The sequence below is a fragment of the Acanthochromis polyacanthus genome, chromosome 21 (genome assembly GCF_021347895.1).
Source record: "Acanthochromis polyacanthus isolate Apoly-LR-REF ecotype Palm Island chromosome 21, KAUST_Apoly_ChrSc, whole genome shotgun sequence".
Taxonomy (NCBI): Eukaryota; Metazoa; Chordata; class Actinopteri; family Pomacentridae; genus Acanthochromis; species Acanthochromis polyacanthus.
The window spans coordinates 20394485-20406999 of record NC_067133.1 but is presented as its reverse complement, the minus strand read 5'-3'; the positions used below and the strand labels follow the sequence as shown (position 1 = coordinate 20406999).

The following is a 12515-nucleotide window of genomic DNA, read 5'->3' as shown; positions in this document are numbered from 1 at the left end:
CCCCCATTCCTGCCTGGACCCCCGCTCCTGCCTGGACCCTTTCTGTTCTTGCCTGGACCCCCCGTTCCTGGCCAAAACCCCCCACTACACCAGCCACTCCCCGCTCTGGCAATAAAATCATTCTAAATCTCCTCTGGTCTTGGTAGTGTGGCTCTCTGTTCGGGTCCAGCCCTCCCTAGTTCGTGACAGGGGCTGTTTCTTGTCTTTGGTGTCTGTTTCAAATCACCTTCCACAATATTTCATTTTGAACCAAATCATTGATTTAACAGTTTGCCATTTAATGACCCTCCATATGTTCTATTGACAATTTGCAGAGGATCATTATTATACTCAAATGTCCACTTCCACTTCAAAAGGTGACCTCACATTATTTTGAAGTCCTTGTTTTATGCAGAATTCATCACTGAATCAATGACTGACAGCTGTCCAAGCAACATTCTTCAGTAGAATGGGAGAGAGAGCCTTCAATTATCAGGCGTCTCTCCTGTGGAACCAGCTCTCAGTTTCAGTGCAGGAGGTGGACACCTTCTCTTTTTTTGAAGACCAGGATTAAAATCTTTGTCTTTGACAAATCTTACAGTTAGGGCTGACTCACTCAGTCCTTCTCCCATTTACCGTTATTGCATTGCGTTCCCTTTGTGTCCCCCTGTGTCCTTTTTCCGAGTGTCCCTGGTCCCACAGCTGGATGCTTCTCAGTCTCCATCGTGTCCACTGTGGGATGGTGCTCCAGTCCACTGCTTCCAGGTGCCCATTTTCACCAATCTACTCTGCATCGCCCTTACTATACATGATATGTTCATCTGCATCTTACTACCAGCTACATATGTAGTATATTTATTGCCAGAGCCTTACACCATAACAGTAAACTGTGAATCTGTTTCAGTGTTGGCTTGAACTTTGTATGTATCATCTATGTTACTCTTATCAGACATAAGAGTGTATCTCAATGTGTGTTGTATGTTTCCTTGTCCCTCACCCCCGTCTTCTCCCGTCCCTCTCCCTCCCCCTCCACCACCTCCTCTATCTCTTCTATCCTCCTCAACCCAGCCAGTCAACAGTAGATGGGTCAACACATACTAGCTGAGTTCTGCTGAAGATTTCCTCCCATTTAAAGGGAGTTTTTTCTTGCCGCTGTCGCCTTTGGGCTTGTTCTAGGGGTTCAGGCATATGAGTTCTATAAAGTTTCTTGATACAATTTGAATAGTAATTGGCCCTACATAAACATAATTGAATTGAACTGCATTGAACCTTCACCCATAACATTTCCACCACTTTCACTTAAACTCTTCATAGACAGCAAAGGAAGAAGTAATGAGGTGAGTTTTTTTTCTACAGCAGACTCTGTAGAGTTTGCATTCATGTAACAGCATTATTATGTGCTTTTAAAATGTTATTTCTCTGTATCTCACACAGTGGCAACATAGCACAAAACACAGCACCATAGTGTATTTTAATAAGACAATACATTTATTTTTCAAATAAAGGCACTTGGAAAAGATGTAATGAGGTCAGAGCAACTTACAGTAATTAACAATTCAGTACAGACTGCTTTACCAACAGTACAGTTTCAAAAACAATTAATATTTACATTCATCTGAAATTTTTTACGCTGATTTATAAGTATTATTTGATCATTTTAAAGAATTTCATTTGGGTGTGAATACCTCACTTCTTGCTGCATGTGGCACCAATATACCACATAAATGAACAAAGGGAATTTCAAGGTCTGGAAATGTCAACAATATTGAAGTTCTGCAGACTCTGGTCATTGCACTACCATGAAATCAGGGCACGTACTGTAAATACAACAAAGTGATTTATTCTTGACTTTTTAAATAAAAAAAATTGCAACTAATAGGGGATTTAAATCCAGTTTTATTTTGGTTTGTTTTTAATATTTTGCCAATTCGTTGACTTGCTCAATAACGATGTTAAAGTATAAAATAATGAACACTAATATACCATGTACTGTATATGGCATAGCTACTTCTTCATGTTCAGTCATGTCAGAGATTAGTAATCTTGTACATTAAATTGGTGTTTTGCATTAAAGAAAATTACTTGCAATCATTGCTAGAGTTCCCCGAATGATAGATATAGAGAACATCAGCCAGAAACAACAAAAGCAGAAGTGCTCAGGGAGGGGTTTTTTGTCACAGTATAAATCACTGTGATACAGCAGCAGAAGCAGAGCTGTCCCATACGCTACAGTAATACACTGCAGAGTCTCCTGCCTCTGTCTGTTTAATGATGAGCTGATAATCTACACTTGATGAAGCTTTAGAGTTAAATCGGTCTGAGGAGAACCCTGTTCCAAAGGTGGGTGAGCTGTGAGAATGGTAGAAATATAGAATATACTGAGGAGTCCCACTTGGCTTCTGCTTGTACCAGCTGACATAATTTCCAACATCTGTTTGAATGTTACAGTTGAGAACAACCTCTTGTCCTGTAGAAACTGTGTGAACAGCAGGTGTCTGGGTCAACACTATCACTGCATCCACATCTGCAACAGAAACACACAAAAACACATCAGTGAAAGTTTAATGTCTGAAAATATGGAACAGGAAGGAATCAGAAGAACATCTTACAGGTGAGAGCAGTGATGAGAGAGCAGAGGATCCTCAGCATGTTTTCAGTGTTTGGAGTAAATGTCCTGAACTGTCTGAGTGAAATGTGAGTTGGGTTGGAGTGAGAGGAGAAAAGAGTCTGAAGCTTATAAAGGCACTGAGGTAGTAAGGGGAGGATCCTTTCCAGACTGCCTCAATTTAAAAGAAGAACAATAAAGATGAGGTGTTTGTGTTTCATTTAAATTTATGCTCCACTATGTTTAGATGTGAATCATTGGAGCAGAACGACAGCATGAATAGAGAATTTTCTGTCATCAAAAGAAACAGATTAAGAACTCCAACATCACCTGGTGCTGTTTCTTTTCTCAGATTACACAGATGTGATCAAGGCATCTAAAAACAGAGAAATTCTGTCACAGTGAAAACAACAAACTAAATAACATATAACATGTCTCTGCAGTTAGAAAGGAAACAGTTGTGGTTGTTGACATGATGAGATTCACTTTTTCAGAGGTTCCTGACAAAAATGTGTTTTGTTTGTTCAGAGGTTGTCTAAAACATTGGCCCTTTATTTGGGAATTTGTGTCAAATGAACACAAGGTTTCTGTGGAATAAAGAAATAGAAACAAAACTACGTCAGACTGTAAGACCCATATTTGTTGATATTTGACCTGAGTCCATGTTATTGAGGGAATAGTTCAAGTTTCAAAAGCAATCCAAGTAAATGACAGGATTTTGGGGACCTTTTATGACTTCCAGTGGGTTCTTTGTAGTGGACTGCTCCTCCTGATTTGTGATCCAACTTTTCATGGAGATTTAAAGAGTTACAGTGAAACATTTGAAGTGGAGTTTTGTTGGTGAGCAGCAAGATCAGAAAATGTTCTTGAACTGTGTTGTTCTAAAATGCAGTTATGATCAAAACGTTTTGTTCATTCATTCACGGCCTGTCGTAGAAAAGGAGCAGAAATTTGATGAGTTTCCAGGCCGGAAATAGCACTAAAACATCAAGTACAAGCGGCCCAGACAACATTGGCAATATGGCTGAATGATGCAGGAGATCACACTGCAGAGTTGAGTTATTGAGTGAATAAAGAAATCTCATCAATTCAAAGATGTAGAATTGAACCACAAATGTTAATTAGGGATGTTTAGTGCTTCAGCACAGCTCCACTGTTGGCAAGATTCTGTGACAAGTTTCAGAAAGCAGAAGTGCGCATGCTCAGTGAGGAGGTTTTTGTCATGGCATGAATCACTGTGATGTGTGCTCATTAACAGAGCTGTCCCATGTTTTACAGTAATAGACTGCTGAGTCTCCCTCCTCCACATTGCTGATGATCAAACGATAATCTGATTGTGACTGATGAGTGGATGTGAACTTGGGTGAGGAGAAACCAGAGCCATAGGTTGGAGAACTAGCAGTGCGATACTTTTTCACAACAAATTGAGGAACTCCTCCTGGAATTTGTTTATACCAGCGGCCACTAGATTTAGTAACATTCCCCAGGTTACAGTCCATGCTGGCTGTCTCTCCTCTCCTCAGTGTCATTACAGGAGGCTTCTGTGTCACCACCGTCACTCCACTCACACCTGGAAACAACAAGACGACATGAAACCAAGAGAAACACACAGAATGAGGTGAAAATGACAGTAAGTCAGCCTCCTTACATGTCAGAGCAGTGATGAGAGTGCAGAGAGTCACCAGCATGTTGTCAGTGTGTGATGAGAAAGGTCTTGAAATTTAAAAGTAGCTGCTGACAGATGAGATGTTTTGGGGAATGAGGAGAGGAGGAGCTGGAGGAGTTATTTATTTCAACACTGAAACTGAGAGTGACTGATGGGAGGAGGAGCTTCTGATCAGAATCTTCAAATTGCAGTTTTTCTCGATTGCTAAGGCACATTTCTGGAAAGCTGCTCTCCTTTTCCCTAAACTGTGAACACAAAACCCAATTTTCAAGCGACATTCACAAAACCTCTGACTCTTCTTGCAAAACCAAACTTTCTCCCCAAAACAGTTCAATCTGTGCTCAAAACTGAACTTTGCTGTCAAATCATGCCTCAAGTCAATCAAAATTGAATACTCTACTGAGCAGTCACTAAACACTACATAAAAGGAAAACACAATGCTCAGAACATGAAGCGATAGAAATAAATGTTGATTTAGCCTAAATCCATGTTGCAAAACAAAATACCTGGGCATTTGTAACACTTGTACATAGAAAAAAGAATTTGCAAAAAAACAGAAATCCTGTGCATTCACATGTAGCACTTGTACGTAAAAATAAAGCACAAAAATTTACAAATGAATTACAAAGAAAAGAAGTGCATTACTCTGCCACAGCATCATTTCTCTGTACTGGGTCAGGCCACAGGAATTCATTTACATCACAGGCCACATTTTCTCTGGAAAGAAAGACCTGGTTTGTCTGGAGGCAGAAAAATCACAATGACTTGAGGGTTCATATTGAACCATTCCCAAATCAATAGTCCTCTATGAAAACTAACGTTGTCCCAGGTGTATGTATGTGTATCATCAAAATCTAACTGAAAAACTCTCTGGAACAAACACCCACAAAACTGAGGGAAAAGTCAGTCATGTACACTTTCTGTAATTTTACCAGCACTTGTGAAGCAGAATTTTTTCTGGCCAGGCAACGGGGGAAAAAAACCCTGGCATGCCGTATCCATGCTCCTCTTCTTAGATTTCTATCCATTGAAGTGCCTCACAAACCAGTGCTCTGGCTTATATGTACCCTCACATCATTAGCCACAAGTGTGATCAATTTTGATTTGTTGTGTTCAACCGGTGACGCCTGAGCTTTAACTGTGTTTGACTTTTGCTCACCTGTGCTCACCATTTTGCAACACAGGTGCATCACAATGACAATGTGTTGACAAGATGTGTCTAAACAGGTGAAAAGGGCTCATGGTTTTTCCAAAAGAGTGACTGATTCAGTAAGTGGGTTCAGGCAACTGAGAATTTGGTTCAGACAATAGAGTTGAGTGTTTTAGCAATTGAGAAAAACTGTAATGAGTTTTTCATTGGCATGAAACATCTGTATTTTTTTTAAATTCCTGGTGTCTGTGATGTCTCCCTGATGATCCTGATGGAGATTTGCTACTTTGTCCATTAAATCAAGCTTTTCAGAAACATTTTTGAAAACAGACAAAGTCAAAATGATTATTTTTGACCACATGTAGAATATCTTGCCAACCTCACGTGTGATTTATCTGATTTGTACATCAAAGTGAGATGTCCATGAATTTAATTGAAATATCTCCAGTCTGGGACAGTTCCTTTGTATTTCAAAGAAAGTTGACTTTTGCTTATTTACACAGAGCTGTAAATGTGACGAGGAGGCCTGCAGGTGCATTATGGGATGGAAGTGAGAGAGAAGAGAGGAGATGCTTGACTGACTGAACATGCAAATTCATGTGCAGCTTAGTGAGATAACGACCACAGTCACTTGTTCCTCTTTATGTTTAGGGAGTGTTGTGTTTGCAACTATTACACTGTTGCTATTATTGCCATTATTGTTTTGTGCTAAATATGCAGACCATGTTTAAAATACAACAATGAATTTAACTCCTGTCATTACTATTAAACTAAGTATTAAATTTCACTGAGTGTGTTCATTTCACGGCCAGTATTATGCTGATGACAGCAAGGGAAATGAATGACACACAAGGTCTGTGTTGTAGCTCTAATTCTTGATATCTTATTACTTTTCTAGACATCATCACAGGATTACAAACAAATTATCACTCACAGAGATGCACCAGGGCAGACTGGTCACAGATACCAGCCGCCGAGAGTAAGTGCATGTTGCAGTCTCTCTAAGGCAGTGCAGGTTGTCAACTCCTGAGTCATCAGTTGGAATGGCTGGCAGCTGGGGTTCCAGTGAGACTCTGAAAACAGTCACGGCTGAACCCACACATGCAATCTCGCTCCCACACAAAGGTCAAACAGGACACCTCCCCAGAAACCAGGCGACAGGCCAGTACTGGTGGTCGTAACAGTGCTCCATTATTTTTAAGTGTGAATCGTTCGAACAGAGCCACAGCATGAATAGAGGTTTAGCTGTAATCAAAAGAAAAAGATTAAGAATTCCAACATCACCTGATGATGTTTCATATCTCAAGTAACACACATGTGATCAAGGCATCTGATTTACGACAGAGACGTTCTGTCACAGCAAAAGCAACAAACTAAATAGCATATAACATGTTGTCTCTACAGTTACATGGGAATTTTTGTTAAAATGTATTTTGTTTCTTCCGAGGTTGTCTGATAAATTGGCCCTTTATCTAGGAACATACGTCAAGTGAACACAAGATTCTTATGGAATAAAGAAACAGACACAAAATTACGTCAGACTGTAATGCCCATATTTGTTGATATTTGACAGAGTCCATGTCTTTGAGGGAATGATGAAAGTTCCAAAAGAAAATCAAGTAAATCAGAGGATTTTGAGGGGCCTTTTGTGGGTCCCAATGGACTCTTTGTAGCTGACTGCTTTGCTGGATTTTTTTTGTTTTATTGTTGTTGTTGTTTTTTGCTTTGCTGGATTTGTGATTCAGTTTTTTATGCATGCTTGAAGGGTTACAGTGAAACGTTGGGAGAGAAGTTTTGTTCGTGAGCAGCAAGATCATAAAATGTTCTTGAACTGTGTTGTTCTAAAATGCAGTTATGATCAACATATTTCGTTTATTCATTTGGACGGTCCATCGTAGAAAGGCACGAATATACAGTGGATTCAAATTTTGATGAGTTTCTGGCAAGAAATAGCACTAAAACATCAATTACAAGTGGCCCAGACAACATTGGCAATAAGGTTGGATCATGCAAGAGATCACACTGCAGGGTTGAGTTGTTGTATGAAAAATGAAATAAAGCCAATTCAAGGATGTAGAATTAGACAGATGACAAATGATTAGGAATGTTTAGTGCTTCAGCACAGCTCTACGGTTGGAAAGATTCTGTGACAAGTTTCAGAAAGCAGAAGTGAGCATGTTCAGTGAGGAGGTTTTTGTCATGGCATGAATCACTGTGATACCCATTCGTTAACAGAGCTGTCCCATGTTTTACAGTAATAGACTGCTGAGTCTCCCTCCTCCACATTGTTGATGATCAAACGATAATCTGATTGTGACTGATGAGTGGATGTGAACTTTGGTGAGGAGAAACCAGAGCCATAGGTTGGAGAGCTATCAGTGTGGTAAAAATATAATACAAACTGAGGAACTCCTCCCAGAATCTGTTTATACCAGAAAGCAGTGTTGATAACATTCCCCAAGTTACAGTCCATGCTGGCTGTCTCTCCTGTCCTCACTGTCATTACAGGAGGCTTCTGTGTCACCACCGTCACTCCACTCACACCTGGAAACAACAAAATAACATGAAGCCAAGAGAAACACACAGAATGGGGTGAAAATGACAGTAAGTCAGCCTCCTTACATGTCAGAGCAGTGATGAGAGTGCAGAGAGTCACCAGCATGTTGTCAGTGTGTGATGAGAAAGGTCTTGACGACAGATGAGATGGTTTGGGTAATGAGGAGAGGAGGAGCTGGAGGAGTTATTTATTTCAACACTGAAAGTGAGAGTGACTGACAGGAGGAGGAGCTTTGGTCAAAATCTTCATGTGAGTGAGTTTTTAATTTGGGGGAAACATCTGTATTTGTAACTCCTGGTGTAGGAGATTTCTCCCAAATGATCCTGATGGAGATTTGACACTTTCTCCATTTCCCAATAAATCAAGGTTTTCAGAAGCATTTTTGAAAATGGACGGAGTTAAAATGATTCTTTTTGACCACATGTAGAATATCTTGCCAACCTCATGTGTGATTTATATGATTTGTACATCAAAGTGAGATGTCCATGAGTTTAACTGAAATATCTCCAGTCTGGGAATGTTCATTTGTATTTCAAAGAAAGTTGACTTTTCTCATTTACACAGAGCTGTGAATGTGACGAGGAGGCCTGCAGGTGTTTTATGGGATGGAAGTGAGAGAGAAGAGAGGAGATGGTTGACTGACTGAACATGCAAATTCATGTGCAACTTAGTGAGATAACGACCACAGTCACTTGTTCCTCTTTATGTTTGGGGAATGTTGTGTTTGCAACTATTGCACTGTTGTTATTATTATTATTATTACTGTCTATATTTTTTCTTAAATTATCGAACAACATTTAAATAAACAACAATGATTTTCAACTCCTATCATTACAATTAAAATAAGTATTAAATTTCATTGAATGTGTTCATTTTATGGCCAGTGTTAAGCTGATGACAATAAGGGAAATGAATGACAGACAAATTCTTAATATCTTATTACTTTTATTCAGATTTGTCTTGGAGTTATTGTCTTTTATAGTGTTATAAGTACAAATTCTGTTGTTTCAAATGTGTTTTTAAAATAAATTTGACTTTAATTTGATTTTGACCTTCACCCTGGGTCTGATTGTCAGTAGAGTAAACATGACAAAACAATAAAACTGAGTGAGTGTTAGAATTATTGCATTTTCTATGTACAATAAATAAAAACAAACAAGCACATTTTCAAACTTTTTTACGTTTATTTAGTGGATGAATTGCAAAGCTGATTAAGAAACTGACTTCACAGTGACAACACTGATTACTAGTACATATTCTAAGATCTAAAAGTTGTAACGAGCGAACAGCAAAAACAGTAAAGAAGCAAATCTCAGACGCTCTATTCTTGAGTGGAACAGCCTGACTTGTTGATGTTCTTCTCTGCAGTCTGGGACCCCATAGACACCTTACATGTGTAAACCTTATCCATGTTCCAGTCTGACGTCTGGATGTCCAGAGAGCTGCTGATTTGGAAAGTCTGGTCTGGTTTCTGAACAGCGGTGCTGGTGGAGATCCCACTGCTCACTGGACTCCCAGCAGCCGACCAGGTGACATCTGCAAAAGGCCCAGACTGACTGGACAGACAGACCAGAGTGGCTTTGTTGGACTGGAGTTCAACGCTGGACGGAGGGAAGACTGTCAGGACAGGAGGACGGAGGCTGGAGCCTGAAAGTACATTCACAACAAAGACATTCAAAATGACAAATTCAAAGCAAAACTCAATAATCCATATTTAACATGACAAAATGAATCTATTATGCTAACAGTATCGCCATGCTGAAGAAGCAGAGAATATAAAATTGGAAAACAAGAACTTAAAATGATCACTTGAAAAGTAAACAGTCATCCCTTTCAAAATACAGTCTCTCAAAAATAAACTTATATTTTCATTTTTTTATTAATTCAATGCATTCCTGTTAGCTGAATTTAGTAACAACTGAATGAAATAATTTTCAGACAAATTCCAAATTATACTTCAACTCTGCTGATATTAGATAAACAAAATAAGAAATTTAGCATTAATATCACAATTCAAATGCAATTACTAGAATATTCAGCAAACTGTTCAACAATAAAGATTTTAAAAGCTCTTCAGAATGTGAGAATAAATATAGGTACGATCTTGAAAATGTTCTCCATCTAACATTCCTGAACCATTTATATACTTTAAGTATTTGGAGAAAATGTCTCAAATATTGTGATCAGATTTTCTTTTTGTCACCACAGACACTGCCTGGTATCAAAGCAGAAAATATTTTTGTTTAACTGACCAACATGGTAAATATTTTAAACTATTAGTCACATATGCATTAGTTTCATGTTTTTTCTTCATCTACAACAGATAAACAAAATGTGTCTATTTGCATAATAAGGTTTAAAAACACTTACTTGTTACCATCAGCTTGGTTCCTTGTCCGAATACCACAGTGATTCAGTTTGTATACATGGCCGTACAAAAACCTCCTGACTCTCTAATGAGGGGAGTGGAAGTGAAACATCCTGTTGAGAGAAACTTTCACTGTCAACATTTCATCATTTCAACAGTCTTCGAAAACACTGCTGGAGTATGTCAAACACTCTTATCTGTGTAAGAAAATGGATTCAGTTCCAGATTTAGTGATTTGAAGTGTTTAATGCTGCTGAGAGTTCTTAAATGCGGCAGTGTTTCCATGCAGGTTTTTGTCACAATATAAATCACTGTGATACAGCAGCAGAAGCAGAGCTGTCCCATACGCTACAGTAATACATTAGAGAATCTCCTTTCTCTGTCTGCTTAATGATGAGCTGATAATCTACGTTAAATGAAGCTTTAGAGTTAAATCGGTCTGAGGAGAACCCTGTTCCAAAGCTGGGTGAGCTGTTAGAATGGTAGAATTTCAGAATTTACTGAGAAGTCCCACTTGGCTTCTGCTTGTACCAGCTGACATACTGATTATTATCTCTTTGAATGTTACAGTTGAGAACAGCCTCTTGTCCTGTAGAAACTGTGTGGACACCAGGTGTCTGGGTCAACACAATCACTGCATCCACATCTGCAACAGAAGCACACAAAAACACATCAGTGAAAGGTTTATGTCTGAAAATATGGAACACAATAGAATCAGAAGAACATCTTACCGGTGAGAGCAGCAATGAGAGAGCAGAGGATCCTCAGCATTTTGTCAGTGTTTGGAATAAATGTCCTGAACTGTCTAAGTGAAATGTGAGTGGGTTGGAGTGAGAGGAGAAATGTGTTTGAAACTTATGAAGGCCCTGAGTTAGTAAGTGGAGGATCTTTTCCAAACTGCCTCAACTGAAATTAAGCTTCAACAAAGGTGAGGTGTTTGTATTTCAGATAAATGTGTGCTCCACCTTAAATAATTATGAATACATGTAGCTATCAATGAACGACATCATAAATAGAGGTTTGATTTGTGTGTTTAGTTTTATTGGAATTTGCTTTCGGGTTTTTTTTACTGCCTTCGCTGCCTCTGTCAAATCAACTTCCACAATATTTCATTTTGAACCAAATCTGTGATTTAACAGTTCGCCATTTAATGACCCTCAATGTGTTCTCTCTTTTTTTTGGAACTTAATTTTTTATTGAACACATATTTATATATACAAATATACAAAAAAACAACATTTAGGAGATGCTTTCGTACTTCACAATAATAATACAGACAATACACTTGACAGTCTTTACATTTTCCATGGCATTCTTCCTTATTTCAGTTTTTTATAAGTCCATCTTATAGTTCTCAATTCAACCTACTTATAGGTTGTTTCATTTGCCCCTGTGCATAATACTTAAACATAAAACAACATTAATTCCATCAATTGTAGAAAGATACTTAACTGAACATGTTAACATCATCACAGTACCCATATTATGATTGTTGTCAGGGTTATATCTTTCCAAAGAAGTATCAACATCTATATAGCTTCACATATATAATGGACCTCCGTGGTCATCCTGATCTATTTAAAACTAATACCAATAAGTCAGAAAAAAAGATAAATAAATAAAAATAAATAAATATAGAGGTACCTAGAGTCCATGCATTGTTTGAATTACAGAAGACCATTTGTCATAAAATCTTTCAGTTTTCCCCTGTAACCTTGCTGTAATTTTCTCCATAATCAAAACATTCCTTCGTCTTTATCTCCATTCCGTTATGCAAGGAGGCTGTGGCTTCAGCCAGGATGCTGTTATTGTTTTTTTGCAATTAAAAGCAAAATTCTCAACAAGTAAATTAAGTCTTTGTTGATAAATTCTTCAGGTGCTATACCTAGTATAAAAAGTGAAGGATCCAAATTAAAATCAATGCCCAAAATTATATTAATTTCATTTTGAATATTTTTCCAAAAATGAATGATTTTGGGACAATCCCAGAATATATGTGTGAAATCCCCAACTTTTCCACACCCTCTCCAGCACAGCTCAGATGTACTGCTGAATTTAGAGGTAATGAATGGAGTGTTAAAATAACACATTTTACTTTCCAGTCAAACTCCCTCCACATTGGGCTATTTGTTAATTTATGGCCCTCCTTAAAAGAGTCCTCCCACTGTTCATCCGTTATGATAATATTTG

At 38.3% G+C, this 12515-nt stretch overlaps 2 pseudogenes; both read right to left on the bottom strand.

Moving 5' to 3' along the window:
• Positions 1 to 2165: 2165 nt before the first annotated feature.
• On the bottom strand, positions 2166 to 4083 carry LOC127531681 (immunoglobulin kappa variable 3-15-like; annotated as a pseudogene).
• A 5038-nt stretch (positions 4084 to 9121) lies between these two features.
• Positions 9122 to 11096, bottom strand: LOC127531579 (immunoglobulin lambda-1 light chain-like; annotated as a pseudogene).
• Between the last annotated feature and the right edge of the window lie 1419 nt (positions 11097 to 12515).